Source organism: Ornithodoros turicata, chromosome 1 (assembly GCF_037126465.1).
Source record: "Ornithodoros turicata isolate Travis chromosome 1, ASM3712646v1, whole genome shotgun sequence".
In the NCBI taxonomy this organism is placed as follows: Eukaryota; Metazoa; Arthropoda; class Arachnida; order Ixodida; family Argasidae; genus Ornithodoros; species Ornithodoros turicata.
In genome coordinates, this window is record NC_088201.1 from 190,302,926 (window position 1) to 190,315,193 (window position 12,268).

The following is a 12,268-nucleotide window of genomic DNA, read 5'->3' on the forward strand; positions in this document are numbered from 1 at the left end:
TACATCATTCAATTCGAAGAGAAAACATGCGTCCAGGTCGGACGTGTCCTGACCGGCCACACCCCGACCCCCAAAACAAGTCAAACAAGTGAAGGAAAAGAAAGAGAGAGAGACGGGACTCCACCACTTTGCCTCTCAAATGTTTTAAATAGGGCATCGACGAACGTTGAAAATTCAGGACATATGCTCTGGTCTCCCTTCAAATCCGCGTATTGATCTTTCGCCTTTTACTAAAGATCACCGTGGAGGGGGACAGCACAATGAGCTTCTAGACAATTTTTGATAGGCCTAACCCGTTTGGGGAAGGCTACATCATTCAATTCGAAGAGAAAACATGTGTCCAGGTCGGACGTGTCCTGACCGGCCACACCCCGACCCCCAAAACAAGTCAAACAAGTGAAGGAAAAGAAAGAGAGAGAGACGGGACTCCACCACTTTGCCTCTCAAATGTTTTAAATAGGGCATCGACGAACGTTGAAAATTCAGGACATATGCTCTGGTCTCGCTTCAAATCCGCGTATTGATCTTTCGCCTTTTACTAAAGATCACCGTGGAGGGGGACAGCACAATGAGCTTCTAGACAATTTTTGATAGGCCTAACCCGTTTGGGGAAGGCTACATCATTCAATTCGAAGAGAAAACATGCGTCCAGGTCGGACGTGTCCTGACCGGCCACACCCCGACCCCCAAAACAAGTCAAACAAGTGAAGGAAAAGAAAGAGAGAGAGACGGGACTCCACCACTTTGCCTCTCAAATGTTTTAAATAGGGCATCGACGAACGTTGAAAATTCAGGACATATGCTCTGGTCTCCCTTCAAATCCGCGTATTGATCTTTCGCCTTTTACTAAAGATCACCGTGGAGGGGGACAGCACAATGAGCTTCTAGACAATTTTTGATAGGCCTAACCCGTTTGGGGAAGGCTACATCATTCAATTCAAAGAGAAAACATGCGTCCAGGTCGGACGTGTCCTGACCGGCCACACCCCGACCCCCAAAACAAGTCAAACAAGTGAAGGAAAAGAAAGAGAGAGAGACGGGACTCCACCACTTTGCCTCTCAAATGTTTTAAATAGGGCATCGACGAACGTTGAAAATTCAGGACATATGCTCTGGTCTCCCTTCAAATCCGCGTATTGATCTTTCGCCTTTTACTAAAGATCACCGTGGAGGGGGACAGCACAATGAGCTTCTAGACAATTTTTGATAGGCCTAACCCGTTTGGGGAAGGCTACATCATTCAATTCGAAGAGAAAACATGCGTCCAGGTCGGACGTGTCCTGACCGGCCACACCCCGACCCCCAAAACAAGTCAAACAAATGAAGGAAAAGAAAGAGAGAGAGACGGGACTCCACCACTTTGCCTCTCAAATGTTTTAAATAGGGCATCGACGAACGTTGAAAATTCAGGACATATGCTCTGGTCTCCCTTCAAATCCGCGTATTGATCTTTCGCCTTTTATCGAAGTATCGAAGTATCGAACGGACGTTTGGCTGCATCGCTCCTGGCTTATTTTGGACAAATTTTCATTGAAAACAGGGTAATATTCACTCCAGAAGTGGGGAGCCTCTTCCTGGGCCCACCGTGGAAGATGGCAGCCCAACACCGAGCGAACCGTGAGTTCAGTTTTTTCTTGGAGGCGGACCGGGATATCCGCATGAGTGATGTGCTACAGAGCATGCTAAAGAATGTCGGAGTTCAGGCATCGAGGGGGATTAACCCGTTTGGACACGGTAAATTTGCCATCTCAGTGTGGACGAGGAAGGCGGCGGAGGCCCTAGAAGCCAAAGGGACGTTGGAGGTGAAGGGACGGAGCTTCACGTTGGTTCCTTGCGAAAGGAACACCAAGACAATTTCACTGCATTTTCTGCCAGTTGAAGTGCCTGATGAGGAAGTAGAAGCTGAATTTAGGAAGTTTGGCCAAGTAATAACGGTGAAGAGGGATTATTTCCAAGAGGCGCCAACAATTGAACGGGGCAGCCGACGTGTCGTCATGATCATGGACCGAGAGGTCCCAAATTTCGTGGTCATCGATGGTTTCCAAACCATGTGCGTATACGCCGGGATGCGCAAGACATGCCGTCGTTGCGGGCAGGCTGGGCATTTTTCCTTCAATTGCAGGACGGAGTACTGTGGGAGGTGCAGTGAATATGGGCACTTGGCTAGGGAATGCTCGGCGCCATGCAAAAAGTGCGGGAGTGATCATGCAACGTCGGCCTGCACGATGGAGTCGTATGCCAGCGTGACAGGTCAACAGGAGAAGACGGTGGAGATTATCGAAGACGCCATGGTGACTGATGTTGCCGTGGATGGAGGCAAGGTATTAGACTGGACAGAGGCAGCGGCGGAGAGCTCTACACAGGATGTGGCTCATGCTCATGTGGAAGAGGAAGCCACTCAGGCTAATGTGGAAGAGGAAGCGGCTCAAGCTAATGAGGTAGCGAAGAAGAGCCAGCCTCTTGATGTTGTGAGTCGGGAGGGCTCGTTGAAAGCCGTGCCCGAGGAGGTGGGCGTCGATGCTAGCAGCGATGCAACTAAGAAGGATGACCAGGTCAGGGACACGCTAGAATCGCAGGACAGCTCGTCTGCGAAATCAACAACGGGGGACCAGGTGGCAGTCAACATCGCTCAGGATGATGTGGGAAGTCAGGACTCTGAGATGGTCGACACTGAGGGCAAGGGCGAGTTCTCTGGCTTAATAGCCGGTGTCAAGAGACCGCTTTCGTCTACAACAGCGTCCTCATCTGAAGGGGACTTGAAAGGGGCTCACGTGCTCCCGGGACGGTTGGGCTCTCTTCCGCAGCGAGGTAGAGGCGCCAGCAAGAAAACCAAAAATGTCAAGTGACTTTCAAGACCACAATACGGTCGTCGGTGAGAGAAAATGTGTTTCTTTCCATTGTTGTTGTCATGTCTGTGCTTAGACTAGCAACACTGAATGTCCGGGGGTTGAGGATGCAGAAAAAGCAACAATTGCTGAGGTCTGTGATGCAGAAACTGGACGTTCATGTTCTGTGTTTACAAGAAACACATTTCTTTTGTCTTGGGGACGTTAAAAATTTTGAAAGAAACACCGGTCTTTTTGCGGTCCATAGTTTTGGAGCGTGGAATGCGAGGGGTGTGACGATAGCTTTTTCTCCAGCTTTCCGCGGGGAGATCAAGCAGTACGTGAGAGACGACCAAGGTCGGGTTATAGTTGTAGACATTGCGTATCATGGAAAGGTGTATAAAATTGTAAATGCGTATGCACCAGTTGACAATCAAGAGCGGAACGCGTACTTCGACTCGCTAGACTCTTATATGCTAGGTTCTGGAGAGCGTATTTTGATTGGTGACTTCAATTGTGTTCTTAACGAGTGTACTGACACTCAAGGGGGAACGTTAGTTAGTAGACCTTGGAAGGCCAAGGCTTTGCGGCGTCTGGTTAATGCTTATCGTTTTGTTGATGTATGGGAACAGCTGTATCGCTGTACTGCTGGTTTCACCTTCTACGCACAGGGCAGAAGTGTACGCCTTGACCGTTGTTATGTTCATGCTGATGTTGCCAGTGCCATAGTAGATTGTGAAGTAATACCGCTCAATACTGACACTATATTCTTGAGCGATCATTGCATGTTGGTAGTGGAATTTGTGTTTGCCAATGGTGTCGGCAGGCAGCCGAGCCGCTGGCGACTCAATACTACGCTCTTGAATGATGAGGACGTGGTGAATGATATAACAAATATAATTAGAGTAAAGAAGAGTGAAGGCGTGTACTCCACAGACTGGTGGGAGAGTGTCAAAGACCGAATAATTCGCGCTTTTCAAAAATGGGGCAGGAAACGGGCTCAAGAAAGGAGAGAGATGATTTACGCCATACGATGGGGGTTGCGGAATCTTCGAGGATTGGGTCTCGAAACTGCAGCTCAGTTGGAAGCCTATCGTGAATTGCAAGAGGACTTAGGTGTCCTTCTACTTAAATCTTCACAGCCATTACGGCAGCCGAGTTATGGTGGGCAGGTAGCTCCATCGTCGAGAGAACTGAATACGGTCAAAGTTAGGCCGCGGTCGGTCAATATGCAAGAAGTGGAAGGTCCGGATGGGGTATTAAGGCACACACAGGAAGATATAGAGGATGTGTGTGTCAATTTTTATTCAAATTTGTATGACCATAAAGAAGTGGACAAAGAGGCATGGGAAATACTAGACAAGCACATATCGTTGTTGGAAGAAGGGAAGGCTATCTTTGAAACCGAGTTTACAGTTCAGGAATTTACGGAAGCAATGAAAGCTTTGCGCTTGCGTAAAAGCCCGGGAATTGACGGTCTTCCACCAGAATTCTATCGGGTGTTTTGGGGGGAGCTTGCAGAACCATTGACCAAGGTTTACAATCTTTGTGTACGGGAGGGTCAGTTACCACAGTCCCTCAGAGTTGGACTTATAAAATTATTGTGTAAGGACGAAACAAGGAAGCGAGAGGTAGGGGCTTGGCGACCGGTCACCCTGCTCAACACGGACTATAAAATACTTGCGAAAGCGATACAGCTTAAATTGAGTCAGGCTATGGACGTCCTGCTATCACCAGCGCAGGCTTCAGCTGTTAAGGGCAGGTCTGCACAGACACATCTAGGGGCGTTACGTGACATGTTGACATATTATCAGAAAATACAGGGGACGCTTCTCCTGGTCAGTTTTGACCAGGAGAAAGCCTTTGATCGAGTCAGCCATGATTACATATTTCACGTGCTGCAGCGGATAGGGCTGCCGGGTTTGTTCATATCCTACGTTGGTCTGTTGTACAGGGATATAAGCAGCGCCGTGGAAATTAATGGTAAGCCCAGTAGAAGCTTTCTAGTCAGGTCCGGAGTGCGGCAGGGGTGCCCACTGTCACCCCTGTTGTATGCTTTAGCCCTGGAGCCCTTGGTGAGGCTTCTAGCGAGCAGTGAGGCGATCCCGCGGGCACCTGTACCGGGTAGTTCGGGCCAGGCAACATTGTTTGCCTATGCCGACGACATGACTTTGTGCACGACATCCCCGGGCGCCGTGGGAGCGGCATTGAGACTTATGGACACATATGGAGCTGGTTCAGGGGCAAAACTCAACAAGTCCAAGTCAGCTGTGCTCCGAGTGAACTACTCAGGTTCAGAAAGCCAAATAGCTGGCATACCAGTGGTAGATGAGCTAAAGGTGCTCGGTATTGTTTTCACTGCAAGCGGAGTAGCACAAAAGACATGGAGGACTATTCGAAAAAGCCTAGAAGGCATCAAAGATCAGCAGCAAAATAGTCCCCTGGGATACAGAGGCAGACGGGACTTGATTCGGACCGAAATGTGTTCGGTCATCTGGTACGCGGGTACGTGCAACCTTCCCTCCAGAATTGTGGAAAGGAGGTTGACGCAAGCAACGATGGCTGTGCTGTGGCAGGGTCGCCCGGAAAAGATTAAGCGGGCCGTTGTTCAGGCACCCCCAGAGTGTGGTGGGCTCAATGTATTCAATATCAAAATCATGTGTGTAGCGTTGGCGATTGCTCAGACGTGTAGAGTGTTAGAGGAGGATGATCATATCGCCAAGCCCTTAGCTTTGTACAGCATGGGAACTTTGTGTACGCTCTTTGGAGAGCGTGTTAATCATCGCCTGCCCAGGGCGGAGTCGCCGGCACCGTTTTATGTGGAACTAGCAAAATATGTGCGCCTCCTTGCAGGTGTTGGGGGGAGCGAGATCAGGCACATGACAACTAAAAAGTTGTATGAAAGTTTATTCTATGCGTGTAAGAGGGACGAAGTCCACACACACATAGCTTCCACGAGAGGTCTGCTGCTGTCGTCGTGGGTAGACGATGGACGTGCTGACCTCGCCTGGGAGATGTCACACAACGTGCTGCCGGTGGCTACGAGGTTGTGCAGGTTTCGCTTCCGGGCAACCAACGAGTGTGCCATGTGCGGGCGGACAGAAAACCATAAGCACATATTTTATGACTGTGTGCTCGCGAGTGCGATGTGGCGCAAGATGGCAGACCTGTTTGCGCTGCCTGGAATTGAATATAGCACTGTGCAGATCTTTGATCCGGTTCCAGTGAGTAGAGGTCGGATACCGTCTTTCTGCGTGCTCTTAAATGAAATCAAATATCAACTTTGGGCGTCCAGAAATCGGAAAATGTATGGAGGGACGAACGAGTCACTCAGGGTGGTCACTTTTTATGTTCGACTTTCTCTGCATAGAAAGATGCAATTGGAGTATGACATATTGGGGGAGGACGCTTTCAAACGGCGCTGGAAAAACTACCAGAAATTAATGTTTGTACAGAGAGGGAAACTCTTCATTAAGTTTTGAGGGAGAGCCTGCTGAGCAATTGAAAGAGAGCAGGTGGTGAGTCCGGTGGGGACAGGAGCGGGGATCTGCACTCAGTGGAGTATGTAACATATTGGTATTGTCGTATATTGTTATTGTTATTGTATATGTACCATTGCATATTGCTGTTATTGTAATGGTACATATTGTTATTGTGTGGGATTGTTGTTATTGTAATGATACATATTGTTGGACATAATGGGATTGGTTGTGCATGTGTGTTGTGGCTCTGCCTGGGTAGGAGCAGTGAACTGGTTTTTGACAATAAACTTCGCCTTTTACTAAAGATCACCGTGGAGGGGGACAGCACAATGAGCTTCTAGACAATTTTTGATAGGCCTAACCCGTTTGGGGAAGGCTACATCATTCAATTCGAAGAGAAAACATGCGTCCAGGTCGGACGTGTCCTGACCGGCCACACCCCGACCCCCAAAACAAGTCAAACAAGTGAAGGAAAAGAAAGAGAGAGAGACGGGACTCCACCACTTTGCCTCTCAAATGTTTTAAATAGGGCATCGACGAACGTTGAAAATTCAGGACATATGCTCTGGTCTCTCTTCAAATCCGCGTATTGATCTTTCGCCTTTTACTAAAGATCACCGTGGAGGGGGACAGCACAATGAGCTTCTAGACAATTTTTGATAGGCCTAACCCGTTTGGGGAAGGCTACATCATTCAATTCGAAGAGAAAACATGCGTCCAGGTCGGACGTGTCCTGACCGGCCACACCCCGACCCCCAAAACAAGTCAAACAAATGAAGGAAAAGAAAGAGAGAGAGACGGGACTCCACCACTTTGCCTCTCAAATGTTTTAAATAGGGCATCGACGAACGTTGAAAATTCAGGACATATGCTCTGGTCTCCCTTCAAATCCGCGTATTGATCTTTCGCCTTTTACTAAAGATCACCGTGGAGGGGGACAGCACAATGAGCTTCTAGACAATTTTTGATAGGCCTAACCCGTTTGGGGAAGGCTACATCATTCAATTCGAAGAGAAAACATGCGTCCAGGTCGGACGTGTCCTGACCGGCCACACCCCGACCCCCAAAACAAGTCAAACAAGTGAAGGAAAAGAAAGAGAGAGAGACGGGACTCCACCACTTTGCCTCTCAAATGTTTTAAATAGGGCATCGACGAACGTTGAAAATTCAGGACATATGCTCTGGTCTCCCTTCAAATCCGCGTATTGATCTTTCGCCTTTTACTAAAGATCACCGTGGAGGGGGACAGCACAATGAGCTTCTAGACAATTTTTGATAGGCCTAACCCGTTTGGGGAAGGCTACATCATTCAATTCGAAGAGAAAACATGCGTCCAGGTCGGACGTGTCCTGACCGGCCACACCCCGACCCCCAAAACAAGTCAAACAAATGAAGGAAAAGAAAGAGAGAGAGACGGGACTCCACCACTTTGCCTCTCAAATGTTTTAAATAGGGCATCGACGAACGTTGAAAATTCAGGACATATGCTCTGGTCTCCCTTCAAATCCGCGTATTGATCTTTCGCCTTTTACTAAAGATCACCGTGGAGGGGGACAGCACAATGAGCTTCTAGACAATTTTTGATAGGCCTAACCCGTTTGGGGAAGGCTACATCATTCAATTCGAAGAGAAAACATGCGTCCAGGTCGGACGTGTCCTGACCGGCCACACCCCGACCCCCAAAACAAGTCAAACAAGTGAAGGAAAAGAAAGAGAGAGAGACGGGACTCCACCACTTTGCCTCTCAAATGTTTTAAATAGGGCATCGACGAACGTTGAAAATTCAGGACATATGCTCTGGTCTCCCTTCAAATCCGCGTATTGATCTTTCGCCTTTTACTAAAGAGCACCGTGGAGGGGGACAGCACAATGAGCTTCTAGACAATTTTTGATAGGCCTAACCCGTTTGGGGAAGGCTACATCATTCAATTCGAAGAGAAAACATGTGTCCAGGTCGGACGTGTCCTGACCGGCCACACCCCGACCCCCAAAACAAGTCAAACAAGTGAAGGAAAAGAAAGAGAGAGAGACGGGACTCCACCACTTTGCCTCTCAAATGTTTTAAATAGGGCATCGACGAACGTTGAAAATTCAGGACATATGCTCTGGTCTCTCTTCAAATCCGCGTATTGATCTTTCGCCTTTTACTAAAGATCACCGTGGAGGGGGACAGCACAATGAGCTTCTAGACAATTTTTGATAGGCCTAACCCGTTTGGGGAAGGCTACATCATTCAATTCGAAGAGAAAACATGCGTCCAGGTCGGACGTGTCCTGACCGGCCACACCCCGACCCCCAAAACAAGTCAAACAAGTGAAGGAAAAGAAAGAGAGAGAGACGGGACTCCACCACTTTGCCTCTCAAATGTTTTAAATAGGGCATCGACGAACGTTGAAAATTCAGGACATATGCTCTGGTCTCTCTTCAAATCCGCGTATTGATCTTTCGCCTTTTACTAAAGATCACCGTGGAGGGGGACAGCACAATGAGCTTCTAGACAATTTTTGATAGGCCTAACCCGTTTGGGGAAGGCTACATCATTCAATTCGAAGAGAAAACATGCGTCCAGGTCGGACGTGTCCTGACCGGCCACACCCCGACCCCCAAAACAAGTCAAACAAGTGAAGGAAAAGAAAGAGAGAGAGACGGGACTCCACCACTTTGCCTCTCAAATGTTTTAAATAGGGCATCGACGAACGTTGAAAATTCAGGACATATGCTCTGGTCTCCCTTCAAATCCGCGTATTGATCTTTCGCCTTTTACTAAAGATCACCGTGGAGGGGGACAGCACAATGAGCTTCTAGACAATTTTTGATAGGCCTAACCCGTTTGGGGAAGGCTACATCATTCAATTCGAAGAGAAAACATGCGTCCAGGTCGGACGTGTCCTGACCGGCCACACCCCGACCCCCAAAACAAGTCAAACAAGTGAAGGAAAAGAAAGAGAGAGAGACGGGACTCCACCACTTTGCCTCTCAAATGTTTTAAATAGGGCATCGACGAACGTTGAAAATTCAGGACATATGCTCTGGTCTCCCTTCAAATCCGCGTATTGATCTTTCGCCTTTTACTAAAGATCACCGTGGAGGGGGACAGCACAATGAGCTTCTAGACAATTTTTGATAGGCCTAACCCGTTTGGGGAAGGCTACATCATTCAATTCGAAGAGAAAACATGCGTCCAGGTCGGACGTGTCCTGACCGGCCACACCCCGACCCCCAAAACAAGTCAAACAAGTGAAGGAAAAGAAAGAGAGAGAGACGGGACTCCACCACTTTGCCTCTCAAATGTTTTAAATAGGGCATCGACGAACGTTGAAAATTCAGGACATATGCTCTGGTCTCTCTTCAAATCCGCGTATTGATCTTTCGCCTTTTACTAAAGATCACCGTGGAGGGGGACAGCACAATGAGCTTCTAGACAATTTTTGATAGGCCTAACCCGTTTGGGGAAGGCTACATCATTCAATTCGAAGAGAAAACATGTGTCCAGGTCGGACGTGTCCTGACCGGCCACACCCCGACCCCCAAAACAAGTCAAACAAGTGAAGGAAAAGAAAGAGAGAGAGACGGGACTCCACCACTTTGCCTCTCAAATGTTTTAAATAGGGCATCGACGAACGTTGAAAATTCAGGACATATGCTCTGGTCTCTCTTCAAATCCGCGTATTGATCTTTCGCCTTTTACTAAAGATCACCGTGGAGGGGGACAGCACAATGAGCTTCTAGACAATTTTTGATAGGCCTAACCCGTTTGGGGAAGGCTACATCATTCAATTCGAAGAGAAAACATGCGTCCAGGTCGGACGTGTCCTGACCGGCCACACCCCGACCCCCAAAACAAGTCAAACAAGTGAAGGAAAAGAAAGAGAGAGAGACGGGACTCCACCACTTTGCCTCTCAAATGTTTTAAATAGGGCATCGACGAACGTTGAAAATTCAGGACATATGCTCTGGTCTCCCTTCAAATCCGCGTATTGATCTTTCGCCTTTTACTAAAGATCACCGTGGAGGGGGACAGCACAATGAGCTTCTAGACAATTTTTGATAGGCCTAACCCGTTTGGGGAAGGCTACATCATTCAATTCGAAGAGAAAACATGCGTCCAGGTCGGACGTGTCCTGACCGGCCACACCCCGACCCCCAAAACAAGTCAAACAAGTGAAGGAAAAGAAAGAGAGAGAGACGGGACTCCACCACTTTGCCTCTCAAATGTTTTAAATAGGGCATCGACGAACGTTGAAAATTCAGGACATATGCTCTGGTCTCCCTTCAAATCCGCGTATTGATCTTTCGCCTTTTACTAAAGATCACCGTGGAGGGGGACAGCACAATGAGCTTCTAGACAATTTTTGATAGGCCTAACCCGTTTGGGGAAGGCTACATCATTCAATTCGAAGAGAAAACATGCGTCCAGGTCGGACGTGTCCTGACCGGCCACACCCCGACCCCCAAAACAAGTCAAACAAGTGAAGGAAAAGAAAGAGAGAGAGACGGGACTCCACCACTTTGCCTCTCAAATGTTTTAAATAGGGCATCGACGAACGTTGAAAATTCAGGACATATGCTCTGGTCTCCCTTCAAATCCGCGTATTGATCTTTCGCCTTTTACTAAAGATCACCGTGGAGGGGGACAGCACAATGAGCTTCTAGACAATTTTTGATAGGCCTAACCCGTTTGGGGAAGGCTACATCATTCAATTCGAAGAGAAAACATGCGTCCAGGTCGGACGTGTCCTGACCGGCCACACCCCGACCCCCAAAACAAGTCAAACAAGTGAAGGAAAAGAAAGAGAGAGAGACGGGACTCCACCACTTTGCCTCTCAAATGTTTTAAATAGGGCATCGACGAACGTTGAAAATTCAGGACATATGCTCTGGTCTCCCTTCAAATCCGCGTATTGATCTTTCGCCTTTTACTAAAGAGCACCGTGGAGGGGGACAGCACAATGAGCTTCTAGACAATTTTTGATAGGCCTAACCCGTTTGGGGAAGGCTACATCATTCAATTCGAAGAGAAAACATGTGTCCAGGTCGGACGTGTCCTGACCGGCCACACCCCGACCCCCAAAACAAGTCAAACAAGTGAAGGAAAAGAAAGAGAGAGAGACGGGACTCCACCACTTTGCCTCTCAAATGTTTTAAATAGGGCATCGACGAACGTTGAAAATTCAGGACATATGCTCTGGTCTCTCTTCAAATCCGCGTATTGATCTTTCGCCTTTTACTAAAGATCACCGTGGAGGGGGACAGCACAATGAGCTTCTAGACAATTTTTGATAGGCCTAACCCGTTTGGGGAAGGCTACATCATTCAATTCGAAGAGAAAACATGCGTCCAGGTCGGACGTGTCCTGACCGGCCACACCCCGACCCCCAAAACAAGTCAAACAAGTGAAGGAAAAGAAAGAGAGAGAGACGGGACTCCACCACTTTGCCTCTCAAATGTTTTAAATAGGGCATCGACGAACGTTGAAAATTCAGGACATATGCTCTGGTCTCTCTTCAAATCCGCGTATTGATCTTTCGCCTTTTACTAAAGATCACCGTGGAGGGGGACAGCACAATGAGCTTCTAGACAATTTTTGATAGGCCTAACCCGTTTGGGGAAGGCTACATCATTCAATTCGAAGAGAAAACATGCGTCCAGGTCGGACGTGTCCTGACCGGCCACACCCCGACCCCCAAAACAAGTCAAACAAGTGAAGGAAAAGAAAGAGAGAGAGACGGGACTCCACCACTTTGCCTCTCAAATGTTTTAAATAGGGCATCGACGAACGTTGAAAATTCAGGACATATGCTCTGGTCTCCCTTCAAATCCGCGTATTGATCTTTCGCCTTTTACTAAAGATCACCGTGGAGGGGGACAGCACAATGAGCTTCTAGACAATTTTTGATAGGCCTAACCCGTTTGGGGAAGGCTACATCATTCAATTCGAAGAGAAAACATGCGTCCAGGTCG

At 48.1% G+C, this 12,268-nt stretch overlaps 22 non-coding genes across 22 annotated transcripts; all 22 read left to right on the forward strand.

Annotated features, from left to right (window-relative positions):
* Window positions 1-183: 183 nt before the first annotated feature.
* LOC135379925 (U5 spliceosomal RNA) lies at window positions 184-305 on the forward strand. The gene has a single exon (XR_010419371.1). It is a non-coding gene; the product is annotated as a U5 spliceosomal RNA (small nuclear RNA).
* Window positions 306-491: 186 nt separating this feature from the next.
* On the forward strand, window positions 492-613 carry LOC135379446 (U5 spliceosomal RNA). Its single transcript, XR_010418938.1, has one exon. It is a non-coding gene; the product is annotated as a U5 spliceosomal RNA (small nuclear RNA).
* Window positions 614-799: 186 nt separating this feature from the next.
* On the forward strand, window positions 800-921 carry LOC135379926 (U5 spliceosomal RNA). The gene has a single exon (XR_010419372.1). It is a non-coding gene; the product is annotated as a U5 spliceosomal RNA (small nuclear RNA).
* Window positions 922-1,107: 186 nt separating this feature from the next.
* Window positions 1,108-1,229, forward strand: LOC135379927 (U5 spliceosomal RNA). The gene has a single exon (XR_010419373.1). It is a non-coding gene; the product is annotated as a U5 spliceosomal RNA (small nuclear RNA).
* Window positions 1,230-6,867: 5,638 nt separating this feature from the next.
* Window positions 6,868-6,989, forward strand: LOC135379249 (U5 spliceosomal RNA). The gene has a single exon (XR_010418752.1). It is a non-coding gene; the product is annotated as a U5 spliceosomal RNA (small nuclear RNA).
* Window positions 6,990-7,175: 186 nt separating this feature from the next.
* LOC135379928 (U5 spliceosomal RNA) lies at window positions 7,176-7,297 on the forward strand. Its single transcript, XR_010419374.1, has one exon. It is a non-coding gene; the product is annotated as a U5 spliceosomal RNA (small nuclear RNA).
* A 186-nt stretch (window positions 7,298-7,483) lies between these two features.
* Window positions 7,484-7,605, forward strand: LOC135379929 (U5 spliceosomal RNA). Its single transcript, XR_010419375.1, has one exon. It is a non-coding gene; the product is annotated as a U5 spliceosomal RNA (small nuclear RNA).
* A 186-nt stretch (window positions 7,606-7,791) lies between these two features.
* Window positions 7,792-7,913, forward strand: LOC135379930 (U5 spliceosomal RNA). The gene has a single exon (XR_010419376.1). It is a non-coding gene; the product is annotated as a U5 spliceosomal RNA (small nuclear RNA).
* Window positions 7,914-8,099: 186 nt separating this feature from the next.
* LOC135379472 (U5 spliceosomal RNA) lies at window positions 8,100-8,221 on the forward strand. The gene has a single exon (XR_010418962.1). It is a non-coding gene; the product is annotated as a U5 spliceosomal RNA (small nuclear RNA).
* A 186-nt stretch (window positions 8,222-8,407) lies between these two features.
* Window positions 8,408-8,529, forward strand: LOC135379250 (U5 spliceosomal RNA). The gene has a single exon (XR_010418753.1). It is a non-coding gene; the product is annotated as a U5 spliceosomal RNA (small nuclear RNA).
* A 186-nt stretch (window positions 8,530-8,715) lies between these two features.
* Window positions 8,716-8,837, forward strand: LOC135379251 (U5 spliceosomal RNA). The gene has a single exon (XR_010418754.1). It is a non-coding gene; the product is annotated as a U5 spliceosomal RNA (small nuclear RNA).
* Window positions 8,838-9,023: 186 nt separating this feature from the next.
* On the forward strand, window positions 9,024-9,145 carry LOC135379932 (U5 spliceosomal RNA). The gene has a single exon (XR_010419377.1). It is a non-coding gene; the product is annotated as a U5 spliceosomal RNA (small nuclear RNA).
* Window positions 9,146-9,331: 186 nt separating this feature from the next.
* Window positions 9,332-9,453, forward strand: LOC135379933 (U5 spliceosomal RNA). Its single transcript, XR_010419378.1, has one exon. It is a non-coding gene; the product is annotated as a U5 spliceosomal RNA (small nuclear RNA).
* A 186-nt stretch (window positions 9,454-9,639) lies between these two features.
* On the forward strand, window positions 9,640-9,761 carry LOC135379253 (U5 spliceosomal RNA). Its single transcript, XR_010418756.1, has one exon. It is a non-coding gene; the product is annotated as a U5 spliceosomal RNA (small nuclear RNA).
* Window positions 9,762-9,947: 186 nt separating this feature from the next.
* Window positions 9,948-10,069, forward strand: LOC135379254 (U5 spliceosomal RNA). The gene has a single exon (XR_010418757.1). It is a non-coding gene; the product is annotated as a U5 spliceosomal RNA (small nuclear RNA).
* Window positions 10,070-10,255: 186 nt separating this feature from the next.
* On the forward strand, window positions 10,256-10,377 carry LOC135379934 (U5 spliceosomal RNA). Its single transcript, XR_010419379.1, has one exon. It is a non-coding gene; the product is annotated as a U5 spliceosomal RNA (small nuclear RNA).
* A 186-nt stretch (window positions 10,378-10,563) lies between these two features.
* Window positions 10,564-10,685, forward strand: LOC135379936 (U5 spliceosomal RNA). The gene has a single exon (XR_010419380.1). It is a non-coding gene; the product is annotated as a U5 spliceosomal RNA (small nuclear RNA).
* A 186-nt stretch (window positions 10,686-10,871) lies between these two features.
* Window positions 10,872-10,993, forward strand: LOC135379937 (U5 spliceosomal RNA). The gene has a single exon (XR_010419381.1). It is a non-coding gene; the product is annotated as a U5 spliceosomal RNA (small nuclear RNA).
* Window positions 10,994-11,179: 186 nt separating this feature from the next.
* LOC135379473 (U5 spliceosomal RNA) lies at window positions 11,180-11,301 on the forward strand. Its single transcript, XR_010418963.1, has one exon. It is a non-coding gene; the product is annotated as a U5 spliceosomal RNA (small nuclear RNA).
* Window positions 11,302-11,487: 186 nt separating this feature from the next.
* On the forward strand, window positions 11,488-11,609 carry LOC135379256 (U5 spliceosomal RNA). The gene has a single exon (XR_010418758.1). It is a non-coding gene; the product is annotated as a U5 spliceosomal RNA (small nuclear RNA).
* Window positions 11,610-11,795: 186 nt separating this feature from the next.
* On the forward strand, window positions 11,796-11,917 carry LOC135379257 (U5 spliceosomal RNA). The gene has a single exon (XR_010418759.1). It is a non-coding gene; the product is annotated as a U5 spliceosomal RNA (small nuclear RNA).
* Window positions 11,918-12,103: 186 nt separating this feature from the next.
* Window positions 12,104-12,225, forward strand: LOC135379938 (U5 spliceosomal RNA). The gene has a single exon (XR_010419382.1). It is a non-coding gene; the product is annotated as a U5 spliceosomal RNA (small nuclear RNA).
* Window positions 12,226-12,268: the final 43 nt, after the last annotated feature.